This window comes from Neophocaena asiaeorientalis, unplaced genomic scaffold (assembly GCF_003031525.2).
Source record: "Neophocaena asiaeorientalis asiaeorientalis breed wild unplaced genomic scaffold, Neophocaena_asiaeorientalis_V1.1 scaffold225, whole genome shotgun sequence".
Taxonomy (NCBI): Eukaryota; Metazoa; Chordata; class Mammalia; order Artiodactyla; family Phocoenidae; genus Neophocaena; species Neophocaena asiaeorientalis.
The window spans coordinates 3,726,659-3,735,419 of record NW_020172364.1 but is presented as its reverse complement, the minus strand read 5'-3'; positions in this window follow the sequence as shown (position 1 = coordinate 3,735,419).

Sequence of the window (8,761 nt, the reverse complement as noted above, 5' to 3'; positions counted from 1 at the left end):
TCGCTGCTTCTAGAGAAAAGCCCGCGCGCAGCAGCAAAGACCCAACACAGCTAAATATAAATAAAATTTTTTTTTAAAAAGTACTTTGTGTTTATATACAAAATGGAATTAGGTTCTAAGCTCAGACCAATATAGAGATTTTCTACCTATATATGAATGTTGGGTGGGGCATTCAAATGTCACATGAAGTGCAGGACAAATCGTTGGATAAAACTGCATCACCTAAGGCAAGGAGTCTGGCCCCCTCAATCTCCCCTAAGTAGTGCCTCAGCAACCAAACAAACATAAATACACTACATATTCCTAAAATGCCTCTAGGGGGCAGCACTGCCTCCATTGAAGATCAGTGGGCCACAGTTTATGGGGTTACTCAACCCATAAGGAATGCAGGATGATGGCCATACAACCTCCAGGAACACAGACCAGACAGACAACATTAGGGAAATCTATCAGCATTTCGCACTCAGACCCCATTGATTTGCTGTGTCCTGCTACATTCTTGTTTGGCTGGGGCCATAGGGTAAGGCCATTCCCCCATGAATAGGGAATGAGGCCTGTCTTGATGAGTATGAAGAAGAAACCACCATATTAGGCAGAGCTATGCCACATAGACTTCCAGGTAGAGCAAAAGTCTCAGCAGACTGATTGACAGACCCTTGCATTTTTCTCCCCCGGACAACTATTGGGACCTCTTTGAAAAGCACATCAACAGCAGTCTATAAATAACCCTCAGTTTGCTCACCTATGGCTCCATCATGAATCAACACTAGAGAATTTCACAACGTTGTGTGTCTCTCAACTGAATGTATCTAAAGAAAAAACATTGTCGAAAAAAAGAAAAACCATTGTCTTGTGGATATAAACTGTACCTCTGGCAAAACCAGTCAAGTCATTGAGGTGAGCTGGTGTGTGCGCACCGCCTTCCTTGCTGTATGAGCCTTAATGAGCATCAAAACCTTACTTGAATCTGAGTTCTATTTCCCATAAAAAGGAGCCATCATTTCAATCATCCCAGGAAAAGGCAGATCCTCAGACAAGTAACTGGAATTCAGATGGTGGCACCAGACAGAAGGGGAACTCTCGTCTCCTTCTTGGCTTCATTATTTTGGTGGATCCACCTGAACTTTCAAGAAAGCATCTGTCCAGGCTTCCCCGGGCTGCTGGGATGGTTTTGACTACAAAGAGGCAGCCCCGCACTAGGATAAGTGGGCCCTGAGCCCTCCTGATCAAGTTATATCTTGCAAATGACAAGTCATGACTTATATGAAGTCATGTTATTCTTCTCTGTTTATTTCTCTTTTTATCCCCAACGTGTAGTAAGGGCTGGTCTGAAGGATCCAGCCTTGTCTCAGCTGCCCAGTGTATGTGTGTGTGTTGGAGGGTAGAGCCACAGACTAGTGTCAGTGATGAGTGAGAAATCCCAAGGGAAAATTCCAGTCACCTCTCTCCACAGAGATTCTCCCTTCATCAGTAAGCTTGGAGGAGTTTTCATTCATTAGTAAAGGCGATAACTTTTCCCCAGAGAGTCTGGTGGAACCAGAGGTGCCCTAGTCTTAGATAAACCAGATGAGACACCTAGAAGGGGGCTTGAATGCATGGGCTACGCCCACAGTCAGTTTATCAAAACTTGAGAATAAGAAGGCGGCTGATCTTGTAGCAAAGAGACTTGTTGGGACTCATCCTGTGGGCTTTATCTATTTTTCCAGGTGACAAAGTGAGTCCAATTGTTGGTGGAGGTGAGCCTGACTTTGGGAGAGAGCAGCTCCATCACAGATAGGATGGATTCACCAAAGCTGGGGACCAAGCGTGGCTTGACATGTATCACCTACATGTGTTTGGGAGGACAGAGAAGGGGCCAAGAGAACAAGAGAATACACAAATAGATGAGATAGAAATAAATAAAGCTATTTTCTCAATGTTTGTTTCTCATCACCTCTCGCACTCCTCAGGAGAGCCCCCAGAGGTGGGAGGAACTGCATCAGGGAGACTAGGATGGCTCTATTTTTCTGAAAAGAAACTGCCAACACCATTTCCAAATTCCAGAGGTATGTGACCTCCAGGGTGACAGAGGCCTGAGAGTTGGCGCTGCTCTCTCCAGCAAGCGCACAGCCTCCAGAAAACCCCTGACATCTCTGCCATCTGGCCTTCTGTTCTGTAGGGTGACCCTCACAACTTGGGGCACATTTTAGAAGGGAACCAGAGGGGGAGACCACTGAGTGTAAATACTGATCTCACAAAGCCAGGGCACTCAACCAATGGTTCCCCACCCTGCATGCACATTAGAATCACCTGCAGAGGGCTTCCCTGGTGGCGCAGTGGTTGAGAGTCCGCCTGCCGATGCAGGGCACACAGGTTTGTGCCCCGGTCCGGGAGGATCCCACATGCCCCGGAGCGGCTGGGCCCGTGAGCCATGGCCGCTGAGCCTGCGCGTCCGGAGCCTGTGCTCCGCAACGGGAGAGGCCACGACAGTGAGAGGCCCGCTACCGCAAAATAAATAAATAAATAAATAAATAAACAGGAATAGAATCACCTGCAGAGCTTCATCACACACCCAGGCCTGGAGCCAACCACCAGAGATTCTGATTTAATTGGCCTGGGTCCCCAGGCGTGGATATGCTTTAAAATCTCCCCAGGTGATTCTAATGTGCAGCCAGGGTTGAGAACCACTACATTACACAACAGGAGAGTCCCTCAAGCCCTCACTCGGATCCCAGTTACTCTTAATTTATATACACTTCTAACAATCCAGTTGTCTGTTTTCCTAGCTGGTATATGATTAAAAACCGCATATTCAGATGGGAGAGAAAAGCTGCTAATGAAAAGACACTAAAACCAGCAAGACGTAACAAATGAGAGTCTGAGCACAAGTGTAAAGATAGAAAGCCTATAAAAAGCAAACACAGCACAACCCCTCCCCTCTCCCGCATATCCTATTTACAGTCAGGGCCTGAGGCGATCACTAGATGGTGAGCCAGGAGGGAGGGCTTCAGTCCGAAGGGAATGTACCCCATTTCACAGATGAAAAAAACAAGACTCAAGGAGAATCATGGATGGTCTCCCTCAAAGTTGCACCAGCATTGAGCTGCAATGCTGGGATTTGAATATCAAATGTCAGTCGGTCCTTAAAAGCCCATGTATGCTGGAAAGTGTCACATCTGCCTGTTTAGTATGACTGATGTTTCTAATGATGACCCAGAGTGTAGAACTCAATTACCCGCAGTATCCAGCTATTCAAGATGTTCATTCTAGAAAGAGTCACACACACACACACACACACACACACACATAAACACACACAAATATATGCTTTTTAACAGTGATGAAAGAACGGGTTATCCATTTGGGAAATAAATAAATAAATAATACAAGTTCTTTCCCAGCTCACACCATTCATCAAAATGAATACCAGATGGATAAAGATGGAAATGAAACCATAAAGGTACTAGAAGAAAATATAAGTGGATATTTTATAATCTTACGATGGGAGGGACTTTCTAAACATGTCAACAAAAGCAGAAACCATAGAGGAAAAGATTGATAGATTTGACTACATTAAAAATTAAAAACTTCTGTACATCAAAAACCACCATAAATTGAAAAAATGTTCAACCTCACTAGCATTCAAAGAAAGGCAAATTAAAACAGCAATGAGAGGCCCTTTTTTTTTTCCTGATCAGATTGGCAATGATTAAAAAGAATGATAATACTGAGAGTTGGTGTGGGTGAGGGGAAATCAGCACTCATACACTGTTGGAGGGAGTGTAACTGGTACAATCTTTCTGGAAGGCATTTTGGCAATATGTATGAAAAAAGCCTAAGAAGGCACATAACTTTTGACCCAGTAATTCCATGTATAAAAATTTATCCAAAGGAAAAAATGGATCTACTACACACACATGCACACATAAAACGTATATAAGGATTTTATTCACTGAGGCATTCTTTGGACTGTTGAAAAATTGGAAGCAACCTAGATTTTTAACAAAAATGAATTAGTCAAATAAATTACGTTATATACATAAGAAGCAATATTATGCAGCTACCAAAAATGATGCTGTATAGACATACAGGCCAATGGAATAGAATAAAGCCCAGAAACAGATCCAAATATATATGAGAATTTGCTATAAGATAAATACCAAATCGGTGAGGCAAAGACAGGCTTTTTTTTTTTTAATAAATCTATTTATTTTTGGGTGTGTTGGGTCTTCATTGCTGTGCACGGGCTTTTCTCTAGTTGTGGCGAGCAGGGGCTACTCTTTTTTTTGGGGGGGGGGCTACTCTTCATTGCGGTGCGCGGGCTTCTCATTGCGGTGGCTTCTCTTGTTGTGGAGCACGGGCTCTAGGCGCGCGGGCTCCAGTAGTTGCGGAGCACAGGCTCTAGAGTGCAGGCTCGGTAGTTGTGACGCTCGGACTTAGTTGCTCCGCGGCATATGGGATCTTCCCGGACCCGGGCTCAAACCCGTGTCCCCTGCATTGGCGGGCGGATTCTCAACCACTGTGCCACCAGGGAATCCCCAGACTTTTTAATAAATGGTGTTTGACTATGTGGAAAAAGATAGATGCTAGACCAGTATTTCACACAGTACACCACGATAAGCATCAACTAGATCAAAGATTTAAATGCACAAAATAAAACCATAAAATTACCAGAAGAATAAGAGAACTCCTTTATAATCTTGGGGTAATGACGGTCTTTCTAACTGATTCAAAAATCCAGAAGTCGTGAAATAAAAGACTGATAAATACATCTATATAAAAATCTTAAACCTCCTGCATGGCAAAAGCACCATAAGCAAAACAAACAAATGACGAACTGGAAAAAAAACTGCAACTCACTTCACAAAGGGTCAAGCACTCTAATACACAATTGGTTTCTATAAATCAAGGAGACCAATAACCCAATAGAAAAAAATGCCCTTTTTCAGAAAAAAGAAATACAGATGGCTTTTTAGCGTATAAAAGAACGTTCGACTTCATTTGTAATAATGAGTACAAATTATAGTTGCAACGATATACCCATTTTTTACCCATCAGATTTTTACATATCCAAAATACGCTTGATTGGGGGAAGTTGTAGGGAAATAGGCACCCTCATGCATTGCTGGTAGGAATAGAAAATGATACACACCTATGAAGGGCAATATGGCATTTTCTATTAATGTTACTAATGTATTTACCTATTGGCTCATCAATCCCACTCTGAATTTTTCGGGCAAATATATTTGCACACATACAGAAATGATATATGTCTGTGTTATAACATTGCTTTTAATAGTAAAAGATTGGAAATAACCCAAATGTCCAATTATATGGAATCGGTTAGATATTATTGTCCATCCAAACCATAATATGCCAGGAAGCTATGTGCTGATATGCAAAAGTCTCCACTACATACTATTAAGTTTTTTTGTTTTAAGCACAGAGCCTAGTAATGAACATAGTGTGCTAACTTCTTTGTAAGAAGGGGCAAGGTATATATAATTGCATTTGCTTATATTTTCAAAAAGGGGCACTGTCACTATTAAAAGCAGTGACCTATGGGAGGGGAAACCAGGAAACCAGGTAAAGAGGGACATGGGTGCAAGCAAAAATTCTCAATTTTATGAAATTGAGAATTTCATTAAAAATTTTATAAAATTTTATAAAAATTCTTTTTTATGTCGTTTTGATTTTTGAACTACATGAAAGTACTATTTTTTAAATGAATACATAATGTGCAGATTCACTTTTGTAGACATGAAAGATTTTCAAAGTGGATTTAGTGTATAAATTAGGTCATAGAAATAAATATAGAATAGTCCCAATTTTGTCTTTCAAAAAATCACGTATCTATATGGTCATATTCTTATATAATAATTTCCATAATGTGAAATAGGAAAGATTTAGCCACTAACAAGTTTATCACATTGTATTTAATAATGAAAATCTGAAAACATCCTAAATATACAATAGGCATTAAAGGTGACATGGGGTCTGTGGAATATTTTCAATCACAAATAATTACATTATAGAAAAATATTAGTGTGAGAGATTCACAGTATGTGAATATATATATACATATATATAGTGTATATAAAGCAGAGTATACAAGATAACTCTGTTAAAAAAACAAACTACATGCCGGGGCTTCCCTGGTGGTGCAGTGGTTAAGAATCTGCCTGCCAATGCAGGGGACACGGGTTTGAGCCCTGGTCCAGGAAGATCCCACATGCTGCGGAGCAACTAAGCCTGTGCGCCACAACGACTGAGCCTGCATGCCACAACTACTGAAGCCCTCGCGTCTAGAGCCTGTGCTCCGCAGCAAGAGAAGCCACTGCAATGAGAAGCCTGCACACGCAACAAGGAGTAGCCCCCTCTCGCCACAACTAGAGAAAGCCCGCGCGCAGCAATGAAGACCCAACGCAGCCTAAATCAATCAAGCAATAAATCGATCAATAAATGCTTAGAAAAATTGGGGGAGGATACACACCAGGGTATTTGTTAACTGTGGTTACCCCTGGGTAGTGGAATTACAGGTGCTTTTTGGTTTTTTCTTTTAAATGGTCGGGATTTTCTCATTGCTGTACAACAAACAATCTCTTCTAAAATGAGAAAAAAATAAAGCACTAAGGAATTTTTTTTAATGCTTTTTAAAAAATGATGCTTCAAAGTTCATTTCTAAGCTACCTAAAAAAGTCACCCACCTGAAAGGAGAGTCTGGCTAAGAAAGGTGGGCTATCTCTATCTACTGATGATAAGGAGAAGTAGAGTGAGGTCTTGGTCCTAAGCTGAGATGTCTTATTCCCTCCTTCCTCCCTTTGAGTCTTTCTTGACCACAGGGTGTTGGCCACCATTCTGGGTCCAATAGCACTGCCCACCAGCATAGGACATCAGACACTGCAACAAGACAGGACCTGCTCTCACCACCACTGCAGAGAATCCACTGGTCCAACCACTTGCCTTCTGGTACCTTCCAGCAGGTGAGCTAATAAAGCTGCTGGGCTGGAAAGTGGTCGGCAGGCAACATGGTAGGTGAGGTGGCCGGGGCACAAAGTTTCTCTGGGAGGACCAGTTCCTGGCCCAGGCCCAGGCTCTCCCTTAACTGCTTCTGCTTCAGCCTCCCTGGCCAGCAATCCCAGTCTAATCGCTGAGCCCCTTAAAAGGAAGGAGTGGTTTCGGGGTGGGACATCTCTTAGGCAGGCTGCCTCCAAAAAGGCTCGAGTGAAGAGGTGGGGTCCGAGGCCCAGGCAGCCCCCTAGACCCTTCATGTCTCCTAAGAGTTTATTGTAACCATCTCTTATCTGGACTCCTGCTCTTGGTCCCTGCCCTGTCCCACCTGTCTTCCAAGCCCCTGCCATCCTTCTTGGAATACACCTAATTATTTTACTCCTGGGATCAAAACATTTTCTCCAAAATCAGTCTTTCTCAAACTTTCCCGCTAAAGGACACCAACAGCAGACAAAAGAAACGCCTCCAGTTCCCCCAGCGGACCGCACAGCCTGAAGCTCCTGCCGGCACACCCAAGCTCTCTTTGAAGTCTTCTGTTTACTCTTAAAGATTCATGAGAATTCTGCATTCTATTCCATGATCTATCTGAATTTCCTTTAATAGGAAGATGTCTAAAATTATTCACCTCAAGGAAAACTGATGCTCCTGAAAGAAATAATGTGTTTATCCAGAGGCTCAAATATCCTCACTGGAACAGTACCTACAGCGTGAAATCCAAACTCCTGTCAGGCAAGGATCTACAAAATTTGGCCCCCACAAACCTTACCACCTTCCTCCTGCTCCTGCTCGCTCTCCAGTCGCTGGGCCACCGGGACTCCTGTCATGTCCTGATTTAGGTTCTTCCCGGCACTGCTGCTCAGGCTCTTCCTTCCTGACCCCACTCTACCTGCTGACGACCCACCACCCCGAAAGGCATCAAGGGAGATCAAATGCTACCTTCCACATTACACCTCCTCTGTTGGCCCTGACAGATGCAACGTGAGAGGCAGCAGGCTCTGCGAAAACAGCCTGTGCTTTGGGATCAGAAGGCCGGCGTTCAAGTCCTGACTCCCAACTCTGGGCACTGGACAAATTATCTAACTTGTCTACTTCGCGCTTGTAAAATGGGAAATAACTGTGCTTCCCTCACAGGGCTGTTACAGGGATTAAAGAAGACTCAAGCAACAGTGTAGTGCCCAGCACATGCTCCCCTCCACTCCTCCAAACTCCTATAGCAGTCTTTATACCACTCGTGTAAAGAGCAGGTGTTCACATAGCCATGCTGTTTTAGAAGGGCTTATTTCACCCCAATAGATCAGTGGTTCCCAACGTCCCAAGGAAGCTTCTTGTATTACCCCCATGATCCCATGGTTTGAAAGATTTTGGTGATTAAATCAAACACATTGATTGAAGTGTATCCCGCTTTTCTAAGTTCTCTGTCCCATGAAGCTTTCTGAACACTGAGAGCTGTTCCCAGCCTCCCCTCTCCTGCGTCACTTGAGGGACTCAGAGCAGGCAGCCACCCACGGAGACCGTAAACACCTCGAGACTGCAGCTCCATCTCCACACTTCCCACAGCACCTTACTCAGTGCCTGCTCTAAGAACCACACCTAGTCACTGCTCGCGCATAAACAAAAAGTTCCACCCAGATGACACTGGGGGAAGAGCCCTGCCTAAATCAGCCAGTCAGTGTGGAGAAAGGGGGCATTCTTACAGGAGGCAGGCAGTGCTGGGGACCAGCCCTTCTCCTCCCGCCCACCCCCCCCAACCCCGGCCCCGAGCGGCCCCCCT